The following is a 23,828-nucleotide window of genomic DNA, read 5'->3' on the forward strand; positions in this document are numbered from 1 at the left end:
TCTGTCTCCGCCCCAGTCACGTGTCCCCAGAGGAAACTAATAATTTCCAAGAAGCTGCGGGCCCTCCAAATCCCGTTTTCTTAGATCCCATCGGTACCCACAGACTCTGAAAAAGCAAATAGGACTGAAGATAATTTATTGGGAGAACTGTAGATAGCAAACGGTTATGTGTGTCTGTTGGTTTGTTTTCCACATCTGGTCACCGGGCCACAGAAACATAATTAATTTTTTGGTTCCAAAGAGGCAATTCCACCCATGATACACATCTTTAATTAGCCGGACTCAGCAATCGTGTTCTGGTACTTTATTGCAGGGAGCGCGATGCTGACACATTAATGGAAGATGGTGCCAGACTCCGGGGTAAGAATAAACGTGATTGTAAAGGCCTGGAAGGATAGGGGTTGCTTAAACCAGATAAGCGCTGGGTTTTTATTCTAGATGTGGCCTAATAAGTTGCATATCTAAGAGAGAAATGCAAAGTGGAGGGGAGCAGAGTAGAATCCATGAGGGGAGAAAAAAGAGAAGGGACGGAAAGGGGCTTGGGCCTGTCTTTAGGAAATCTCTTGAGGGAATATGTTGCAAATGGTGGAAAATACAATGCAAGCGAGCTTGACTGAGCACAGGGAACTGTTATCTCCGAGAGGGGCGGGTCCTGCAGCAGGCTGTCTGAGCAGGCTCCGCCCAGTCTCACTGCCTCCCCTCCTCCACTATTGGCTTCTCCCTCACCCCGGTTTCCCTCATTGTCTCAAGGTGGCTGCTAGAACACAGGCAGCTGCAGGCGGCATCCTGCTCATGGGGGAGGGGGCGAGAGAGGATGGGGAGGGTGAGCAGGAGACTAGCTTCCCACACCATCAAAGACTCCCGCACTCTGCTCTGGTTGGACCTACCCGTATGTCCACCTTGACTTTTCTAGGAAAGGTAAGTTATCTGCAAGTAGGCCCTGCATTCTCCTGATGCCTCTTTGAAATCAGTTTCACGGAGGTACAATTGACATGCAATAAAATGCACACATTTCTGTTTGATGAGTTCTGACGGGATATGCACATATAAGCACCACCACAGTCAAGATGCAGACCAGCTGGAGGGGGCCAACAGGGGGGAGAGGGGGGACTTATGTAATACTTTCAACAATAAAGATTCATTTTTTAAAAAAGAGAGTAGATAGGAAATGGGAAGAAAACAATAAAGATTTTATAATTAAAATAAAATAAAAAAGATGCAGACCATTTCCATCACCACTAAAGGTTCCCCTTTTTAACTCTTTCCCAGTCTAAACACACTCCTCGCCCCAGGCTGCAGGCAACCACCAACCTGCTTTCTATCACAACTCTTCCCTCGAGGCTCATGAAAATAGAACCGCACTGTAGGTCCCTGTGGGACTGCCTTCTTTCACTCGCCTTCCTGTTTTTAGTCCTGTCCATGTGGCCGCTTTCCTTTTAAGATTGAGTCGTTTTCCATTTCATCTCTGTCACAATCTGTAATTTGTCTATCCGTTCTCTTGTTGATGGATGTTCGAACTGTCTCTGGTTTGAGCTATTGTGAACGAAGCTTTCATGAACACTTGTGTACACGTCTTTGTGTGGACATGTATTCTCATTTCTCTGGGTAAAGACCTGAGTGGAATCCTTGAGTTGTTCGGTAAGTGTGGGGCGCCGCTACAGTGTTTGGACAGGTTCAAGCCTCGGACTGATGAGAGGGCACAGTCCTCTCATTGCCACGTGCAAGTCCCAGCTTGGAGGGCAGGGCCCTCCCAGCACAATTATAGCCAACAGCTGTCATTGTAAGCTTGAATCTATGGTCCGAACACGTGGCCCCACGTGCCTGAGTGCCGGGGTCCTGCCCCAGCTGGTCCAGGGGTCCCCAAAGGTGTGGACGGAGTCGGCGAAGAAGAGATGACATGGAGACAGCATTCAGTTGATCAGCAGCCTATCCAGGATCTCCAGCCAGGATCTCCAGCCAAGTTCTGTGTCCATGTTGTCTTGCTAGGTTCTCCAGCCAGGTTCTGTCCAGGTTATCCAGCCAGGTTCAGTCACCAGGTTCTAGTCTGGTTCTCTTGCCCATTTCTGTAGTCAGGTTCAGTCCAGGATCTTTTGCCATGTTCTCTCCAGCGAAGTTCTTCTGTCTCTAGTTCTGTGTAGGTTCTGTGCCTAGGTTGTCTCTCTTGGTTCTGTATTCTAAGTTCTGTCTCTTGCTGTCTTGTTACAACTGTATTTATACCAGTTGATTCAATCCTATCAATCTCTATTACAAAGGTTAGGGCGTTTCTTATCTTCATTCCAGGGAGTAAAGATTATGTAGCTTAAGCACGATTGTTCGTAGTTAAAGTGATTAATTACCCGCCTGGCACTTAGTTAAGAGGTTTTATTCCCTCCCTAACTTCAGGGGAAAATCCCTACCTGGGGAAACAACCTTTCTCAGAGAGGAGACCTTGGTTAAAACACATAGTGCCAAGAAGGTGAGCAAACATATTAAGAACAATATGCCATATATGCCAGGTCCCTTGAAACAGCAAGGATGGACCGGCTCCCGGCACCTGAGTGATGCGGGCTTGATAGAGTTCAGGTGCATGTAGCTGAGTAGGATCAAAACCCACGAGAATGCTGTAAACATCTTGATCACGCCCTTACTTTGCCTCGTGGCATCTGCTATAAAATAAAGACACGGCTTGTGGGTGCGGTTGCTGTCTCTTAGAGACCGAGCTTTCATTCTCTTGTCTGTCTTTTCTAAGCCTTTCAGCCGCCCCCACTCAGGTTCATCTTTGGCTGTGCTGGCGCGGCACAGGTAAGTGTATGTTTAACTTTATAAGAGACTGCCCAATTGTTTTCCAAAGTGGAAGTACTATTTTCCATGCTGACCCACAGCACATGAGAGTTCTAATTCCTCCAGGTCCTTGCCAACATTTGTCATTGTCAGAGTTACATTTTAGCCACTTGACTAGATAGGCAGTAGCGTCTCACCGTGGTTTTAATCTGCAGTTTCCTGGTGAATGACGATGTTAACCATCTTTTTATATGCTTATTGCCCTTTCATGCGTCTGCTTTTGTAAGAGGCCTGTCTGTTCAAATCTTTTGTCTACTCCTAATGCTTCTGAAGCCTGCCTCCCATATAAACCAAAAAAGCCTGGTAGTCACTTTTCAAGTTTCCCTTGCAACTAACCTGGAGTCATGTGATCCAGGCTTGACCAATCAGGTGCACCCAGCTCATTCTGCATATTGCAAGCTGGTGATTGGATTAAGAGGCGCCAGTAGAGTTCATTGTGGCATTAGTGGGAATAGTACGCCAGGGCATCAGGGACAGCACCCACAGGCCAGTGACCTGCGTCACGTGTTGAATTGAAGGCCGTCCCACTGGATTGTTTTAAGGGTTCAGCATCAGGGGCCTCACCAAGCCAGGCCTGTGGCTGACCCTGAACCAGCCTCCCCAGTTCCTGCCTGCGATCCCGGAGTCACCCCACCTCCTGTCCTGTTTGCATCAGCCACACCCTCCGCATCTGTTTCTCTCCTTGCGGGCATGATGGGTTGGTTTGCTGAGTGGTCCCTCTGGAGGATTGAAAATGCTGGACCCCCGCTGTACTGGGAATAGCCAAGACGGTGGCGTTCTCGGTCAGAACGAGAACCAGTGAGTTAGCAGGCTGCTCGTCACTGTGGCCATTTCAGGCTTGGCTCGCTTTCAGCTTCTTTGCCAAAGGGCTTGACAATGAAAGACACTGTTGAAAATGAAATCTTATAACTGGCTTTTTAAAAGAGGGCTGTATTCCAAGGCATTTGCATTTGGATTCGGGAAATCAATACAACAGTATAAGTATTTATTTTTAATAATCTGATAGCACGCAAATACATTTTCCATTCCCCAGCTTCTCTCCTTCGCTAGCATTGGTGCTCCTGATGAGATAAGACGCTAACAAAGGCTCCCCAGCTGAAGTGCAGCTGTGGGTTTCTCCCCGGCGTGTCCTTCAGGAGTCACGAGAAGTTTCAAGGTCACCGACGGCGCACTTGACACTCTGCCTTAAGAACCTGGCAGGACAGCGCTTCCCTGGGGTGGGTCCAGGTTTTGCAGGACCCAAAGCTTATCGGATATGGGGGCCCCTCTTTAAGGAGAGGATACAAAGGTGGCATGAAAAGCTAGGAGCCGGTGTGGGAATGGACCCTCGCAAAGGAGAGGGCGGAAGCCTGCATTTCATTAGCTGCTTCTTGCTGCCACTGCTCTTCTACGAACATCGGTAACAAATCCTAGATTCTGATGAGGGGCCAACGTTCACCTTCCAGTGAATCAAGGTGAACTTTCCATTCCTTGATTGGCAGGAAATCCAACACTTTCTGGCCATGTCTTCTGGCCAGCTGTATGTTTCTTACCGTCATATATATATACATATATATATATATATATATGAAATATATATATGAAATCAATATTATTGATTTCAGAGAGGAAAAGAGAGAGCAATCAATGATGAGAGAGAATCATTGATTGGTTGCCTCCTGCATGCCCCCTACTGCAACCCCGGCATGCACCCTGACCGGGAATTGAACCGTAATCTCCCGGTTCATAGGTTGACGCTCAGACACTGAGCCATGCCAGCTGGGCTCTTACCATCTTTTAATAGATGTGACATCTGGAATAAATGAAGCCGTTTGCTTCCTCTCCGTGTCATTGTTACCGTTAGACTCAACTGCCACCAGGGCTCTGGGCTTCTTCCACTAGACCTGATGCCCAAACAAGACATCCTCAAGGCTTGGTGAACCAAGGGACACAGATTTCCACACTCTGTGCTCCAGAGAAGTACAAGCTACGTAGCCCCACACTAGTGAACCCCAGGGATGGCACCAGGTCACTCCAGTTCATCCGCAGCTAAGACACCTGCATCCTGTCCCCAGAAATTACTCCATCTAGGGGAGAGGGGCCAGGCAGGTCCTCTCTAGGCTCCTATGCGATCACCTCGCTGTCTCAGAACAAGTGTTACCTGTGCAGAAAGGCCCTCCGGTGTCTCATGGGCTCAGGTGACCCCCCCCGGCCCCCCGGCTTTGCTTACATTCTGCAGTGCAGGCCTGGCCTGTACGATGTGAGGAGGCATGAGCTTTACTGGGGAGCCTACCAAATACTGCAGCTGACGAGCAGCTGACAGTGTGTACCACCTCCTCACCATGGGCGTGACGCCATAGAGGACCTTCTGTTTAAGGGGTGTGTGTAGCCACAGATATAGTCCACACTGTGTTCCAGGGATGGCTGCAACATTACCTCCCATCCCACCAGCTCTTCTGCAGGGTGACCTTGCCTCTCCCTGACCTTGAACTTGGACTGATCTTAGGACTCGCTCTTAGCCAATAGAATGGGGAGGACAGTGATGCTGCATGACCTCGGGACTCTTGAAACTCTTCTCCCGAGGGTGCCTCTTGGGACCCTCCCGCGCATAAAGTAGTGGCCATGCTGTGAGGGAGTCCAAGCGACACGAGGAACCATGTTTAGGTTCCAGGCAACAGTTCCAGCTGAGCCCAGCCTTCAAGACATCCCTGCCCGACAGCAGCCGTGCGAGCGGAGAAGCCGCCAGGTGGCCCCGCTCAGCCCCCACTGCTGAGTCTTCCCAGCTGAGGCCTCCAGACACGTGGACCAATCCATGTGCCCTGCCGGATTCCAGACCCTCAGAAGCCAGGAGCTTCCTCCAGTGATTGTGCCCCACGCCACCAAGCGTGGGTGGCTTGCTCTGCAGCAAAGCATACCAGATAAACGGCTCTATGTTTGCTCACTAATGAGTTCCGGAGGGCATGGATTGAGACGTACACCAGCCTGTTCACATCGACCAGAGGCGAGGGAAGTGGGGGGCAGGAAGGAATGGCAATAAAAAAAAATGTCTGTGATATAATGTGCTTGTACACAAGCCCATGGATGAACCTGTGTGTGTGTGTGTGTGTGTGTGTGTGTGTGTGCGCGCGCGCGTGGACATGCATATAAATGCTTCTAGAGATGCACGAAATAATGGTCCTCAAAATGTTAACAGTGGCACCCAGGCCGTTTTCCTGTTGGATAATTTTCTATATTGTTGCAATTTCTTTTACAATGAGCATGTGTTTTCATATAACCAGAAAGCAGAACAAAGCTGTATTTATTGAAAACATTTAAGCCGTCCTGGCCAAGCAGAGCACCACATTGCAGCAAGTCAGCCAAGCAGAGCACCACACTGCCGCAAGTCAGCCGTCCGAGCTCATGGCCAGCTGCAACCTCTCGGTTACTGGCCCAGGAAACCATGGGGCTCTGCGGTGGCCTCCAGGAATGTGGCCTTCGAGGGGGGCCTCCCCCCAACTCGGAAGGGACCCTCTGTACGTCCCCACATTTGCCTGACTGGCCAGCGTCGTGCTGGATGAGGCAGCTGCCGCCAACATGACCCGTGCCGTCCACAGCACCAGCTTTTCCGTCAGGAATGGCAGCAGGAAGCCAGATGAGCAGGAGACGGGCCTTCCTGCTGAGTTCACACCTGCCCTGGGCGTTTAAACACCTTTACTGAGACAGAATTCATACTCCCTACAACGCACCCACTTCCCATGCGCAAGCCAATGATTTCGGTATATTACATGATTAATTTTTGTAAATGTGCTAGAATATATATAAATATAAAGGTTACCATTTTAACCACCTTTCAGTGTACAATTCAGTGACATTAAGTGCATTCACTGTGTTATGCAACCATCACCACCATCTAGTTCTAAAACCTTTTCCACAGCCCAAACTCTGTACCCGTTAACTGATGACTCACCAGTCTCCCCCTCCCCGAGCCCCTGGCCATCTCTAATCTACTTTCTGTCTCCATGAGTTTGTCCATTTCAGGTGTTCCATATAAGTAGGTTCATAAGGTTGCGGTCTTTGATGTCTGGCTTCGTTCCCTGGCACCCTGTGTTTGAAGTTGCTCCTTTTCTTGGGTGAGTAATATTCCACGGCATGATGGACTCAGTGCATTTACCCATCATCCACTGATGGACACTTGGGTTGTTTCCATCTTTTCCTGCCACTGGCTTTTCTGAGCGCTCAGAGCATGTGTTTCTCCTTTCAGTTACTGAACAGCTCTTCCTTGATCAGGCCTCAAAATCTGTGCTGGGACATTTCAGGTGAGATGAGGAGGTGCAGGCGTGGATGGAGAAGGAGGGTGGAGGGCAGCTGGCACACACCTGTCAGCACGTCTGCTGGCTCGAGCCTGTGGCTGACATAGCCTCAGGGTCAATCCCAGTGTTCCTTCCTGGGCCAATCCCTCAACCTCTCTGGAACTCAGTTTTCATGTGAGGAGCTGCCTGGATGACATGGAAGCGCAGGTAAAGCTTTAGCCCAGCGCCTGGTCCATGATGGGGAACACAGTGCATAGCGACCACAGGAGCCAGGCCACCCTGCACCTGGCGCCTCCCACCTGTGTCCTGCCGCCTGGCACCATCTGTGTCCCTCTGCCTGTGGCTTTTCTGGCAGCCGGAGCCTGCTGCGACAGTGCCTGGAGCGTGATGGGCGTGCAGGGGAAAACGCCATCCCCTCTCAGCTGCCTTCAGCCAACAGTGTGCAAACACCAGCTCTCTCCCTCTCGGGTGGGTGACTCCAGGCTGGTGCTCCACAGCGTGGCCCAGGGCCCCAGTTGTCCATGGTGGAGGCTGGCTTGTCATCACACCCTGTATTGGCTGTCTTCTTGTCCCTTTCCCATTTCCTCACTCATCTATTCTATTTGGGAGGTATTCCCAGTGCCTCCCAAATAAACTATGTTCCCTTGAATCCTTGTCTCAGGGTCTGCTTGTAGGCAGAATTTAAACCAAGACTATTATTATTATTATTATTATTACTGAATGCAGTCCCATCTCAACACCCACCTCCTCCAGGAGGCCCCCCTGGCCGCACCCACCACAGGGACCAACCTCACCTCACACAGTCACAGCCCTAGTTGACTGCAGCCCCCATTTTTCTCTGCATCACGTCTGCCTTATTTTATTCCATGTTTCATCAGTTGCATGTAGAAGATATTAATTCCGTGGGCTGGCCCCCGGGGAGCCGCCAACACTCACTCTCTGAATCTGTGATGAAGCCCTCCTGCCTTTGATGGAAGCAGAAGATGAAACGCTGGCTGCCTGCAATCCCGGGGAGAGGGCCTGGCATGCAATATTTAAGCAGCCCTTTCATGAAAGGGAGCTTACCGGGCTCTTAACACCGATGTTCAAGGAAGTCCGACTTAATTTTCAAACTCGAACTGATGTTTGGGCTTTAAGACTCATTTCTACTGTCTTGATATTTTAATTCGCTTCCTTTTAAGGCTTACGCATCCCAAGTGCTGTCATCGGGGCTCTGCGGAGAGGCGGGGCACGGGAGGGGGCTCCTGGCATGCGGAGAGGGGCTGTCACTGTCCCTCCCACATGGAGATGAGATGCCCGAGGTTGTGTTCATGCAACAGAGCTGCTGGTTGAAAAGCGTAAAGTCGATGGGGGCAGGACGACTCTTCCTCCTCCTCCCGTCTGCCTGTCTTTTCACTTCTTATAGACACATACTGTGACCAAGTGGGCAGATCTCAGTGCACGGCTCAGTGATTTTCTATGCATGGGCCCCATGGAGCCACCACCAAGTCAAGATGCCGAACATCTGCCACCCCAGAGAGACCCCCGCGTCCCTTCCCAGCCAGAACCCCAAAGTCACCACTGTCCTGACCTCTATTGCCTACGAGGCTTCCCTGGTTTTAAACTTCCTACAACTGAAACCTAAGAGTATTTTCTTTCACTCAATGTGTTTCCAGGTTCACCCATGACAGTGGTTCTCAACCTTCTGGCCCTTTAAGTACAGTTCCTCATGTTGTGGCCCAACCATAAAATTATTTCCGTGGCTACTTCATCACTGTCATGTTGCTACTGTTAGGAATCGTCATGTAAATATCTGCTATGCAGGATGGTCTTAGGCGACCCCTGTGAAAGGGTCGTTTGACCGCCAAAGGGGTCGCGACCCACAGGTTGAGAACCGCTGGCCCATGAGGTCACACATGTCAATAGTTTGCTCTTTCTCATGTAAACATATTATTCCGTTGTATGAACATATGCAACTCATTCCATGCATCCTGCTCCTGGCGGGCGCTGGGCTGGTTCCAGCGTGGGCTTCGTGTTAGCCTGCCGGGGCTGCCACGCACAGCACGGCTTCATCAACAGAAATCGACTCTACAGGGCTGGAGGCTGGAAGGCCAAGATCAAAGTGTCAGCAGGGTTGGTTTCTCCGAGGCCTCCCTCCGTGGCTTGCAGATGGCCTTCTCTCCCTGTGTCCTCACGTGGCCTTTTCTCTGGGCGTCCATCCCCGGTGTCTCTTCCTCTTCTAATAAGAAGACCAGTCAGACCGGATCAAGCAGGGTCTCATCCTTATGACCTCCTTTAACTGTAATTACTAGCACTTCCGTAAGGGCCCTCTCCCAGTACAGTCATGGTGAGGGTTAGAGCCTAAACCTATGAATTTTGGGGTGAACACAGTTCAGTTTGTAATAGGCTATTAAGAAGAATTCTGCTTTAAAAAAAAAAAGAAGAATGCTGCTGTGAACCTTCAGGTACAGGTCTTTCCTTGAACATAAGCACTCGTTTTCGTGGGGTATATACCTGGATTGACAACATGAATGACTTCAGTAAAACTGCCAGACTTTTTCCCCAGATGGTATACCAGTTGACCTTCCAGCTTCTTGGGGTCCTTGTTGCTATCTGGTATTGTTCCTCCTTTTAATTTTAGCCATTCTAATGAAGATGCAGAATAATCTCTTTTTTTAATTAACTTTTTATTTTTGAGTAATTATAGACTTACAGAAAAGTAGCAAAGGTTCTGCAAAGGATTCCCATATCCTTTTCACCCAGCTTCCCTTAATGTTAACAGCAGAAAAGCCTTTAAAAAAAATTATCTTATAATTCCGAGGTTGTGAGTTCGAGCCTCACCTGGAGAAAAAAAATATATCAACACTTAATTCTTTATTGTTGCCATGATTTCTCGAGAGCCAGGTACATTCCCCTGTGAATAAGATAAAATACCTCCCATCTGCTATACGCAATAACTAAACTTTTTCTCATAATCTTATACATGTCAGTATTTTAAATGGCACTGATGGATAACATGTCACTTATCTAACTAAAATATTGCAATTAGAAAAGCACCTTAAAAGGAGTTTAGGCTATACATTTATTTCAAAAATTGGAATATTTGAAATTTTGGGGGTGGGAGGGTTCAGAATAATGAAAGCCCTCATATCGCTCCTTAATAATTAATTATTCTCTGAATACATTGGACACACTCTAAGTCGTCCTTTGTCTCCTTTCCTCTCCTCTCCTCCAAAATCAGAGGCGAAAAATCAAATAAAATTATGAATATACATAACAAGCGCAGGCCTGGTGACGCAATTGGTTGGAGCATCATCCCATGCGCCAAAAGGCTGCGGGCTCAATTTCTGGTCAAGGCACATGCCTAGGTTGCAGGTTCTATCCCCAGTCTGGGTACGGAGGGGGAGCAACCAATGGATATTTGTCTCTCTCTCAAATCAATAAGTATATCCTGAGTCGGCAGCTGCTCAGGACGCTGCTGAATCGTCGGATTCCCATTCCTCGCGGCCTTCGTCTCCTTCCCTCTGCCTTCCATGGCGTTTGGAATCAGGGGCCCAGCTGCTGCAGAATGAACCCTCGGCTCCTGTTCCTGTCGCTTTCCCCGGCTACACCTTCATGGGAGAAGCCACGTCGGCGAGCTACTCATCAACCAAGATAGATGAGCGCGTCTAGAACTAAAAATTGTATGCGTCACTTGCCAGATGGCACATGGCTGAGAATTAAGCCCGATTTGGGAACTTTTAGAAAGATCCCATCATTAGAGCATCCCACCTCTCCTGGAGCAAGCTTGACAGCCGGGTCAAGGAGACGACCTCGCATCACATACCAGCCAGTCTGCACCTCTGTTTACCTGAAATGTCACACCAGTTACACAGAGAACCCCACGCCTTACAGAGCCTCACGCCTTCCGATTTGAGCTGCTTTTTCAAATGTATTTAAAAATCTGCAGCAAAGTGATTATTTTGAGTAAGAAAAGATGAATTCCCACGCAATTCCGTGATCGTCCATCTCGGGGGCCCACTGACTAGCTTTCCCACGCCCACCAGAGCCGGCGTCTCTCCCTCCCACTAAGCATCGCAAATAGGAGGAAAGGGCTGAGTCCTTTTCGAAAGAGGCGTCTGGGCGCCACTCCGGCGTCGCAGACGTGACCAGAGTGTGAGAAACACCGTCTAACGCTGAAGAGCCTCCATGTCTCAGGATTTGCCATGAAACAAAAGACCGTCACTGTATTGTGTTCTGGGAAACGCAGCCGACCCTGTGAGAGAGAAAGAAGAGGTTCTGATTATAAAAGCTCCCGGGCAAGTTCCCTTCGCGAGGCGCCCTTTCTCTCCCTGGGCCCCAGGTTTCTCTCCCGCGCCCCGGTTCCCAACAGCCGGGAGGTGTGTTTCACATCAAGGCAGGAAGCCAATCCCAGGACTTCCTGGAAAGGAATCCTTCCCGGGCCCCATTTATTTCAAGCAGGAAAATGCGTTAAGCGTTTAAATTAAATAAACGGGTCTCCGTTACAGCAATTGCTGAGGAATAATTCGGTCACATGGCAAAGAGCAGACATTAAAGACGTGAGCAGCTGTTCCTCCATTTCATTCTCCCGCGTCTCAACATCCAGGAGCTGACTTGGGTGTTCCGGTAAGATTCCAGGGGTGACATGGACGGAACCGGCCCATAACAGAGACATTTGGATATTTTCACCAAAGCCTAACATCTGGGCAAAATGATCCAGCTCGGTGCGAGGCAGTAGAAGCAGGGCTCTTGTTCCAGTGACAGATTAATATCACGTTAGTGCTTGTGCTCACCACAAAGATGTCCCTTACGTCCCAAATCCAAGCACGTACTTCTGTGTGGCAGTTGAAAGAAGAGCCAAAAATCACTGCATCGCCCGGCCAGTGTGGCTCAGTGGTTGAGCGTCGACCTATGAACCGGGAGGGTCACGGTTCGATTCCCGATCGGGGCACATGCCCGGTGGCTGGCGGTCCTCGGCTCGTCTGTCTCTGCCTTCACGCCACCTTCTTTTCTGCCTGTGTCGGCTCTCCCTCTGCCTCCCACGAATGAGGACACTTGTGACTGTATTTGGGGCCCACAGGATAGAACTCTGGCTCACCCCCTATCTCAATACCCTGAACTTCATTGCATTTAAAAAACAAACACAAAACACACCAAAACCCTTTTTCTTGGCAAAGTGACAGGTTCCGGGGATTAAGACCTGATGTCATTGGGCGGCCTTTGCCCCGTAAAATAGTGGTGAGGGGTCTTTGAGGGGAAACCTGTAAGCTGCCAGCACCTAGAAAGCTGCAGAGATAGGCACCTGTTGTCCCCATTGTCCCAGGCCCCTGGGAACGGGAATCTGACGCCTTCGCTGGACCCCCAGCCCCTTCTTGCAGGCGCTTGTGTCGTGATCCCCGAGTCCGTGGGACTGGAAGGGCCACCTCACACCCGAGCACACCTTGCCGACCGGGTTCTGTTGGAGTCCTTTTCCCTGGGGCATTGCCGCTTGCCCTGGGAGACGCTGAGAGCTGAGCAAGGCCTTTCATGGAAGTGTCTCTAGAATGTACCTTAATCACCCAGCAGTGCCTCGGCCTGCGGCTCAGTCTCTCGTAGCCGACACAGTGATGGTGACCACATGGTTCCTGCTGGGCAGCCCCGTCACTGGGCCAGCCTGACAGGTGTCTGTTCTACCCTGAGAGAGCCAGGCACACCTGACGCTCAGATTCTGTGTCCTCCCTCCTAACCGGGTAGCTACTGTTGCCACCTGAGGTATCCCTGCGGGCAGACACCTTCCCCCCATTTTTATTTTATTTTTCCTCTTCTAGTAGCTGCCAGCTGGGAAGCTAGAAAAGGGAGACTTGTTAGCACTTTTTGCAAAACGAGAGTTAATGGTCTCGCCCTGGCTGGTGTGGCTCAGTGGATAGAGTGTCGGCCTGCGGACTGAAGGGTCCCGGGTTCAATTCTGGTCAAGGGCACATGCCCAGGTTGTGGGCTCCTTCCCCAGTAGGGGGCCTGCAGGAAACAGTCCATCAATGATTCTGTCTCATCATTGATGTTCCGATCTCCCTCTCCCTTCCTCTATGAAATCAATAAAAATATATATATTTTTTAAAAAGTTAGTGGTCTCAAGGTAAGAGTCTGAGGGGTCCTCTGAGGGCAGAAATTTTTATTATTAATTATTATTTGCTTATGTACCTTCTTCCACCACCACAAAGAATTTAAAATACTTTGTACCTTCTCACATATTTTTAATTGACATCTAAAAATCTTCCATAAATTTAAATGGCTGCAGAGGCTAACATTTGCTATGCATTGTAAAATATTGACACTTAAAAAGTAAAACTGTCACCCTTTGGAAAGGTATCCAAGGAAACCTAAATGCCACAGTGATTTGATGGCCGTCGTTGTTCAGTGGGATTCAGGGACCAGCTCCTTTTTAATAGCCAGCAACTTTGTAACTCGTGTGTCTCTCCTTGAACTCGAATTTCCATTCCATTTCCCCCGCGGAATCGTGTTCTCCTGCAATATATGTTATGCCTGAAAGTATTTTATTAATTATCCCATCATAATTCTCTCAGCAGAAAGGATCAGTTAAAATTACATTTTTTAATTACCTGTGACCATAAAGCTCTGGAATTAAAATAAAAAATTTTTTTTTCTGGTTTGAGCTAACAGTGTAATTATGAGTATCCCATTTATCAAAACCAATACATTACACAGTTTTATAAGTAATTACTAAGCATAAGAACAAAACTGGTTAGAATTGCATCTCTCCACATGGATGGAAACTGTCTTTCTTCCTACCGTCGGCTCAGGCACCGTGGCTGAGGGCTACTCGTGCTCCAGGGAGCCACCGGGCAGCGTCATTTTCTCTGTTTTTTAGTGTAAGGTTAAAACTATATACTGATTCATGTCCGGCCTGTGCGGTTCAATTGGTTGAATGTCACCCCGTGCACCAAGAGATCATGGTTCGATTCCCAGTCAGGGCACATGCCCGGGGTTCAGGCTCAATCCTGTAGGGGGTGTGCAGGAGGCAGCTGATGAATGATTATCTCTCATCATTGGTGTTTCTATCTCCCCCTCTCTCTTCCTCTCTCTCTGAAATAAATAAAAACATATTTTATGAACCATATATACTGGTTCCTAAAATAAGTAGGTGGAAAGGAAAGGGGTCTTGTCGTAGCAGCCCTCCCTCTATGCTTGGAGCTTCAGAGTTGGTGCCAAAATTTACATAATGATCCATCATCCAGAAACTTCCCTCAGCTGACAACTTCCACTGGCCTTTCCAAGGCAGGCTGCTTGTAAGGAATAGCACTGGGAGAGGTTTCTGCCTGGAATGAAAGTTAGGTGGAGCAGGGTCTAAGGCAGTGGTTCTCAACCTCGGCCGCACATGAGAATCACCTGGGAATCTTTTTAAAATCCTGATTTCTGGGCCTCATCCTCCGGAAATTCTGTTTCTTTGTTATGGGGTGGGGCCACAACACGAGTAAGAAAGAAACAGAATTTCTGGAGGAGGAGGCCCGGAAATCAGGAGTTTAAAAAGATTCCCAGGTGGTTCTCATGTGCGGCCGAGGCTGAGAACCAATGAGTTAGAGTCAGCAAACCTTTTCTTCTTTTTCTGTGAAATGAGAAGGAGGGGCCTTTGCCAGGCCAGGCTGGACGGGAAGTCTGTGATTACAGCTGCCTTCTCGCGCTGGGAACGTCCGGGAGGTTGATTCCCGCGAGGCCCCCCCTGTGCTTGGCTGCGGCGCCCTGAGCTTCCCCTCCCAACCTCAGCCCTGGGACTGACCGCAGGCCGCCCCTCTGTCCCCTGGGCCTGCCCAGGGCGTGTCCGCACCGACTGGGGAAGGAAGGGGATGCTGAACGGTGGCCGCTCAGGGGCTGTGAAACCCGGGCCGGCTGCAACTACACGGCGCCCAAGCTGACGATGGGGAGCCATCGACCTTGGCTTTCCCGGTGCCGACCTGTTTGCGGAGTTTTCCAGGTGTTCCCACAGAGCTAACCGGAGGCTGTCATCAGCAGAGCCGAGGCCTGTGTCATTGATGAGCTTATCCGAGCCTTCATTTCTTCACTCATCAAGGGGCCGAGAGCGGAGCATTCGTTGGATTTCCGCCTCCTGTGTGCCCTCCGCCCGGTACTAAGCGCCGAGGGTAAGTACCTTGGGCTTCCTGTCTCAGAGGCCTTGCCCGTCCGTGGGTGGGGGCAGTGCAGGCAGATAAACAACCCGCCCTCCCTCTGGAGTGGAAATCCAAGCCTGGACGTGGCAGGAGGAAGAGATTCGGGTCTGCTGGGCCCTCTGAGTTAGGCCCTACACTGTTTATTCTGAACAAGCCCCCCATGTTCTCCCGTCTGAATATGTATGTGTTGGGGTGGGGGGGACTCCGGCCCGAGACTCCGACATTCACCTTCCAGAACCGTGCCGCCTTTGTGCAGGGTGTCAGGGAAGTGTTCTTGGGGGGTAGGGGGAAGGGTTCAGAATATGTTTGGTGGGGACCCCCAGCTCTCCACCCCAAATGGGGTCCTAATGCTGGGTCTTGTCAGGTCACCATGCTTGTCCAACTGTCCCTGTCTTCTTGTCTCTCTCTAGAACAGGGGTGATTTAGAAGGCTTCAGTTTGTTGAGTGTTTGTCATCTGGGCACTGGGAGATGTGATTTTCAATCTCCCTTCCCCCCTCCTTCCTTCTCTCCCTTTTTTTTGGAGATCAGATTTCTTGAGGCATAATTTACATATAATAGAATTATTCACTCCACTTCCTGTACAGTCTATCTTGTACATTTCTATGAGTTTTGACAACCGCCTACCATGTGTCCCTGCCACAGTCAAGATACAGAGCATTTCCATTGTGCTAAAGCATTCCCTGGCACGCCCCCAGGTGTGGCTCGGAGGTTGAGCATCGAACTATGAACCAGGAGGTCACAATTCGATTCCAGGTCAGGGCACAGGCCCAGGTTTCAGGCTCGATCCCCAGTGTGGGGCGTGCAGGAGGCAGCCAATCAGTGATTCTCTCTCATCGTTGATGTTTCTATCTCTCTCTCCCTCTCCCTTCCTCTCTGAAATCAATAAAAAATACATATTAAAAATAAAATTCCCTGGTGCCCCTTTGGAACCGGCCCGCCCCCTCCCCCACCACCGTCCCCACAGATAGACTCGTTCTCCGAAGGAGCGAGGTCTGCCCTTTCCAGATGGTCATGCCAATGGGCTCGTCTGTGTTGCCTGTTGCGTCCGGCCCCTTGCACTCAGCATAACACACATGCAGCGTTACTCACATACCTCAGAGGGACTTTGGGTCATTTCTGGTTCAGGGCAGTGACGTTAGAGCTGCCTGGAGTCAGAGAACAGGCCTTTGTGGGGACAGTTCTCTCGGGTAGGTGCCGGGGATGCGAAGCCTTTCACTTGATGGCTCTCAGTGCAGGTGACCTTGACCCTCAGGGGACATTCACCGATGCCCGGGCTGCCTTGGTTGTCACGCCTGGGGTGTGGGAGGGGAGTGCTGCTGAGCATCCTACAGGCACACGCGGGCCTGCACAGGGAGCTCGGGCCACGTCCAGCAGGGCTGCGGGCCGGAGCCGGCTCTGACTTTGTAGGAACCTGTCTTCCGGAGCGGCCGGCGGAGCGTTCCGCTCTTGTCCGTCTCTCGCTGTCACAGGGCCTCCTGCGGTGTGCATGGCAGTTCCCTCGCGACGGGCGATGGGGAACATCCTGTCATTCGCTTCCTGGCCAGCCATGTACTTACTGTGCTGAAGTGTCCGGAATGGCTTGTTTCCTGTTCTTTCCCTGTGACAATCCTGTAAGGTCTGTGATCACTCGCATCATCTACGCGGGGAACTGAGCCTCTGAGCAGTCAGAGGACACGGGGCGGATTTCAGGGCTCCGTGGCCCCCTGCCCCCTCCTCCCCCCATCCCCGTCCAGGCCTGGTGGACGTCAGAATGTCGGAGTCCTTGCTCTGGGTCCTGAGGGAGCATTCAACCACCTTCCCTCTCTCCGGTCCTCGCTCCCTCCCTTCCTGTTCTCCTCCTTTCTTCTCTGTAGACAGGCCGTGCTCTGAGTGGGCACAGGAAGGCAGCCCAGCGGCGTGAAGGGAACAGACTGCGTGCCTCTCGATGCATGCCGGCCTGCCTAGCTCAGGGGAAAAATTTAAGAGCAGAACATTTCTGGCTGTGCCTGGCCAGGACTCACGCTGAGAAGTGGGGGGTGTTTATATTATTATTTTGACAGAGCCAAGAATTATTTGGATGAAAAATGAGTCCCCACTTGAGCAGCAATGCGGTTGCAGGGCAAGACGGAGGACCGGGTTCCTGGGGCCTCGATGTACTAGACTCCAAATTAATAGCTCCGCTCCGGCGGGCTCGCAGACGCGAGATATTGGCTGTGTTTCCTTGGCTGCGACTTAATAACTGCAACCTGCATTCCAAGGGAGGCTCCCTTCTCCGAATGAGCAGCATAGAAGCCGGTTTCCATCTGCGGCGGGAGACACGTTCAGCAGAGCGAGCATCGGACCTCAGCAACAACCAAAGGAAGAGGGTGATTTGTGGGCTCCTGTGTGGCAGAGCACCAGGGACCCCAGCTCTTCCCCTCGCAGCCCATGACGCCAGGACACTCGGTGCCAATGGCCCTGGCCCCTCCTACGGGGAACCAGGAGGGGCACACGTGACGGGCGGGGAGCTGAGTGGTGGTGGGTCAGTGGGCTGTGAAACCTGTACTGGGAGCTGAGTGGGTGGGAGCTGAGTGGGGGGGAGCTGAGTGGGAGGGGTGCTGAGTGGGGGGGAGCTGAGTGGCGGGGAGTGAGATGGGGGGAGTGAGTGGGGAGGTGCTGAGTGGGTGGGGAGCTGAGTGGGGCAGGGAGCTGAGTGGGGGGGAGCTGAGTGGGGGGACCTGTGGGAGGGGGCTGATTGGGAGGATCATCACACATCTCAAGACCCCAGGTTTCCTGTTCTCTCAAATTCATTTCCAAAGGTTCATGTGCTGGGGCTGCCTGATGAATCTTTCCTTCCTGACAGCGGGAATGTGATGTCACATCCAGTTCTCTGCTTGCATACATCCACCGGGTGCCCACAGTTCGGTCCTGTCCTGACACTAACTCCCGGAGTCGGTGCAGATCCCGCAGGGTGAGGCTCAGCCCCACAAGACTGCCCCCCGATGTCAGACATTGGTCGCAAGTCCCAGGGACCAAACAGCCGTACATTTGGGGAGCCTCCTCTTCGGGTTCCGTAATCCACTCGACGGCTCACAAGCTCCGGAGGCTCGTACTCACGCCGACTGGTTTGTTATAAAGAGCACAGCTCGGGGCAGCACGGAGAGGCTCACAGGTGTGAGGGACCCTGCCCCGTCAGAGGCCAACCCTTCCCAGGCCCCGGGCTCTCAGAGTTCACAGATGCCCCTCCCTCGAGCCTCCCCCAGACCCATGGACCCTGGTTGAAGGCTTGGAGGCTGGTAGCCCACTCCTCAGGGCCCGGGTTGTCCTGCCAGCCCCCAGGGGAAGCAGGTGGACCAGGGCCCTACCCCGGAGGGGCTGGGCTCTTGGGGAGTCAGCAATGAGGCTGCTCCCAGCACCCAGGTTCCTGGGAAACGAGCCTGCAGATACTGTGACTCACGAGCTATTATTTTTAGTTTTGTGCCACAGAAGATGTGCAATATTGAGATCAATTTAAATGTCTTGCTATGAAAACGCTGATGGATGGGGAGCTGTGGGAAGAGAGGGAAAGCCAGACAGACATGGACAGAGACCAGGAGGAAGAAAAGAAATACCCCACAATGTTAGCAAGAGTTTCTTCTCAGTGGCAACATTAGGAATAACCTTCAACTATCTCTATAAAAAAATATGTATATTATCCTTTTATATAATAAAAGGCTAATATGCAAATTGTCCCCTCGGAGTTTGACTGGGAGTTCGACGTGCGCTGACCACCAGTGGGCAGCACAGAATGAAGGAAGGCCCTAGCTGGCAGCCAGAAGGTCCCGATCGGCCCTGATCTCCGGTCAGGCCTAGGGACCCTACCTGTGCACAAATTTTGTGCACCAGGCCTCTAGTTTTTATAATTTTCATAAGAGGTATATGGGTGTCCCAAAAAATGTATACACACTTAACAGCTCATAGACCAATTGATATTTCTTTCTTTTCAGATTTAACCCATTGGAATTAATAATTATTCAAAGTGTGTATATATTTTGGGGGGGATGCCCTGTGTGTGTTAAATGAATACATAAGGCATGGGAAGGCCTGAGAAAGGCTTCTTGGGTCCGTGTTACCCAGGCTTAGTTACTAGCCTTGCTGCAGAAAAGACCATTCTTTCCCAGGGATTTCAAAGAAAGTTCTGGAACCAAATGGGCCACACACACACACACACACACACACACTCCTGAAACTGAACCAGAGTGGTATCAGCTCCTAGGATAGCTCCCAACCTCTCTTGCCTCCTGGTCGTCCCCTCTCTCTGAAAGGGCTGATCTGTGTGACCAAGAGGAAATGGGGGACCTAACTTCTGAGACTCGATTATGAAGGAAGGAAGGCGTGGCTTCGCCTGGCTGGTCTCCCGTCTCCCGCCTCCCACTCTGGGTGAAGCCAGCCACCATGTTATGAGGACACTCAAGCAGCCGTGCAGAGGCCCCGGCCGAGAAGAGCTGAGGCCTCACACCAGTATCCGGCACCAGCGTGGCAACCCCAGGGGTGAACCTCATCACCCGGCTGAGCCAGCATCACCCCGCTAAGCCAGGCTCCAATTCCTGGCCCCCAGACATTGCACGAGATGATAATGTTTGTTGTTTTAAGCTGCTGAATGGGGTAATTGGTTATGCAGCCAGAGGTAACTAATCACAATTCCTGAAGAGGCCACACAAAGAGAGACTCCCTGGTGACACTGTTGCAGAATTTACCAGGCGGAAAACACACAACGGGTATTCAGAAGATTCTGGAAAACCCCTTCCTTGCAGATGTACTCGTACGTGACTCAGGGGAGTCACTCTCCAAAACTCAAGTACCGAATGTGGAGGGTCTCTCCCATTTATCCCCTTGGTTTCTCTGTCTCCCCAAATATGGACCAGGCTTCCGGACTTTTCACGGGCTTTGCAGTCCCTCTGTGGGTTGGGATGGGGGACGTGAGGTTACACCCAAAGGCCTGGCCTGGGTGGTGCCGGTGACCTCCCCTCTGGCTAAGCTGTTAAATTCTTGGTTTGTGGCCCTTGTGAACTGGGAGTATTTCAGAAAACAGAGTATTGCCTAAGGAAGGGGCAGTGACTTAATTATAGGCTAGCAAGAGTGTGCATTAGGATACTGGATACCGGCACAGATTCAGATTGCTGGTCTCCCCCCACACCCCCAGGTTGCCCCCCCTTTATCCCCCTCAACACCAGGGCGATCACGGATTGTCACCGATCTCCGGAAATACAGGATAATTTGGCCCAAACATGGTGGGGTATTAGCAAGGAAAAGAAATGGGAGCTTTTCGGAAAATGGCTCAGACTCACCCAGGGGTTCCCGACCAGGGCATTTCTTCTTCTTCTGCCTCTGCCCATGCAAGCTCATGTCTGACTGTATTGATGCATCAAAACCAGAGACCTCGGAACTCTCTCATCCCCAGAACTAATCATCCAAAATCACCAGGATAAGGTCCAAATAAAGAGCAAAGATGGAATAAAAGGAAGAAGGGCAAACATTGTGGTTTCTCATCGTCGCTTCCCTGTTTATTAAAATACTTGTCCGTCATGATGATGAATCGCGAACTCTAATGAGCTGCCGCCTTACGGTTGTTTATTGCTTTGGTGCGAGATCTTCATTATTTGTGTGGGATGGAGCTGGGTCACAGATTTACTGCTTTCCTCGTGACCGCTCTTAAAATATTTGATTTAAACTGTCAGAATGCAAATAACCCCAGATAGCCTCGTAAATGGAGATGTGAGGAGGGTTTTATTGTTAGAAAGGAAATCATGAATAAGAAATTATGCTGATAACAGTACAATGGCTCTGCATTTACAAAAGAAAAAGGAAAAAAGAGGCTGGAAGAAGGAGGCGGAGGAGGGAGAGGGAGTGGTAATAGATAAAAGTTTCACAATTTAAAAATATTTTTTTTGGTGAATCCTCACCCGAGGATGTTTTCCATTGATTTTTTTTTTTTTTTTTTTTTTTTTTTTTTTTTTTTTGGAGAGAGTGGAAGGGAGGGGGAGAGATAGAGAGAGATAGAAACATCCATGTGAGAGACACATCGATTGGTTGCCTCCCTCACGTCCCGAACAGGGATTGAGCCTGCAACTGAAGTAGGTGCCCTTGACCAGAATCGAACCCGAGACCCTTCAGTCCGAGGGCCAACACTCTAACCACTGGGCCAAACCACCTAGGGCACAATTTAATTTTAAAATCTAAAATACCGCCCTAACTGGTTTGGCTCAGTGGATAGAGCGTCCGCCTGCAGACTGAAGGGTCCCAGGTTCGATTCTGGTCAAAGGCATGTACCTTGGTTGCGGGCACATCCCCAGTAGGGGGTGTGCAGGAGGCAGCTGAATCAATGTTTCTCTCTCATCCATGTTTCTAACTCTCTATCCCTCTCCCGTCCTCTCTGTAAAAAAATCAATAAAATATATTTTAAAAAATATAAAATAAATAAAATCTAAAATACCGCCTTCGGGCGTGGTTTGCCAGTGCAGCGGCCTCCGCGCCCGGGCCTTCACCATGAGCGTCCCGCCTTCATCGACATCAGTGAGGACGACCAGGCTGCTGAGCTTCTCTGAAATCCCTCCTTCTCTGAAATTTCAGAGGACTCAGAAGGTGGCTTCATGTAGATTTAGCTCAGTTATTGAACCTGTGATGCACGTCTGAAGGAAGATGATAAAGATGTGGAAAGTGTGATGAACAGCGTGGCAGCCCTCCTGTGGGTCTTGGAGCCAGAAAAGCAAGGAGCCCTGATTGAAAACCTCTGTGAAAAGCTGGTCAGATTTCGGGAAGGTGAACGCCCATCTCTGAGACTGCAGTTGCTAAGCAACCTTTTCCACGGGATGGATAAGAATACGCCTGTAAGATATACAGCATATTGCAGCCTCATTAAAGTGGCAGCATCCTGTGGGGCCATCCAGCTGAGCCGGGTCAGGTCAGAAAATGGATTTCTGACTGGAACCTTACCACTGAGAAAACACACACCCTTTTACGGCTACTTTAGGAGGCACGTATGGGTTGTAAGGAAAAGTGATGCCGCTCCAAAAGTCTTGGTAGACTTGCTAGGAAGCTACACGGAGGCCGGTGCTTCCCAGGCGCGAGTTGAGGCCCACAGGTGTAGCGTACGAGCATTGAGAGATCCAAATGTATTTCTCTTCGACCATCTTCTTACTTTAAAACCAGTCAAGTTCTTGGAAGGCGAGCCTATTCATGATCTTTTAACCATTTTTGTGAATGCTAAATTGGCATCATATGTCAAGTTTTATCAGAATAATAAAGACTTCAGAGATTCACTTGGACTATTACATGAGCAGAAGGTGGCAAAAATGAGACTACTTACTTGTATGGGAATGGCAGTGGGAAATCAAGAAATTTCTTTTGATACAAAGCAACAGGGACTTCAGATTGGAGCTGATGATGCTGACGCGTTGGTTACTGATGCTGGGGAAACAAAAGTGGTCTACTGCAACATTGGTCAGACCCGGCGAAAAGCAGTTGCAGTCAAGGCACACATCGGACATTTGGAAAACAATTGTATGGCACACTTAATGCCTGGAAACAAAACTTGAACAAAGTGAAAAACGGCCTTTTGAGTCTTTCTGATACCTGGATTTTTATGCTATCAATATTTTTCTTTTGGGGAAACATCTAAATGATAGTAAAACATTTTAAGCTGAAATTTGGGGAAAAAATAAAATAATAAGATACCGCCTTCCACTCAGCCCCTCTTAAAGTCTCCGTGGTCCAGGAGGTTCACATCCCATCTTTCTGGCCTGTCTCTGTGATGTCTTCCCAGATGCCCACAGATGATTTTTAAAAAATGTATTTTATTGATTTTTTACAGAGAGGAAGGGAGAGGGATAGAGAGTTAGAAACATCGATGAAAGAGAAACATCGATTAGCCACCTGCACAACCCCTACTGGGGATGTGCCCACAACCAAGGTACATGCCTTTGACCGGAATCAAATCTGGGACCCTTCAGCCCGCAGGCCGACGCTCTATCCACTGAGCCAACCCGGTTAGGGCCCCACAGATGATTTTACTTGGAGAGGGAGGACCTCATGACCTCACAGCTCCGAGCCTGGTGGGCAGCATCGCTCAGCGAACGTTTGCCGAGTGAACGTGTGAATGAGTGAATAAAAGATGTGTCCTGGGCATTTCACCAACATTTCCATCAGCACAAGGTCAGCGGAGCCCTGCCTGAGCGCGGCAAGGACCATGCTATGATCCTCACTTGACGGATGACGTTACTGCTGTTCAGGACATCTCCCATGATCCCAGGGCTGGTAATTACGGGTCAGAAGCCAGGTGTCCTCACTCAATCCAGGGCCCTTTCCTCCACGTCACTGTTAACGTAAAAACATTCAAACCTGTGAGGAACTTTTGTGAGTTTGAGCCAAACTGTCGACAATTGCCGGGAAGCAGAATCTCCACGGATGGGGACAGTGCTCGGAGAATGGCGGTTTCTCACCTATTTCTATACACTGCAGTCAAAGGAGGGGGTGTGGGTGGGTTACATGAAATCCTTTGGTGATGGATTAGAGAGGCAGGAGAAAGCAAAGCGGGGAAGGGGGTTGGGGGACCTCTGGGATTGGGTAAAAAGTAAAATGGGAGACACAGACCTCTTTTACTGAGGT

The 23,828-nt window shown here is 50.3% G+C and overlaps 1 pseudogene; it reads left to right on the forward strand.

The window, feature by feature from the left end:
* LOC118657833 overlaps positions 1–22,873 on the forward strand; it is a 41,175-nt pseudogene extending 18,302 nt beyond the window's left edge.
* Positions 22,874–23,828: the final 955 nt, after the last annotated feature.

This window comes from Myotis myotis, unplaced genomic scaffold (genome assembly GCF_014108235.1).
Source record: "Myotis myotis isolate mMyoMyo1 unplaced genomic scaffold, mMyoMyo1.p scaffold_m19_p_6, whole genome shotgun sequence".
In the NCBI taxonomy this organism is placed as follows: domain Eukaryota; kingdom Metazoa; phylum Chordata; class Mammalia; order Chiroptera; family Vespertilionidae; genus Myotis; species Myotis myotis.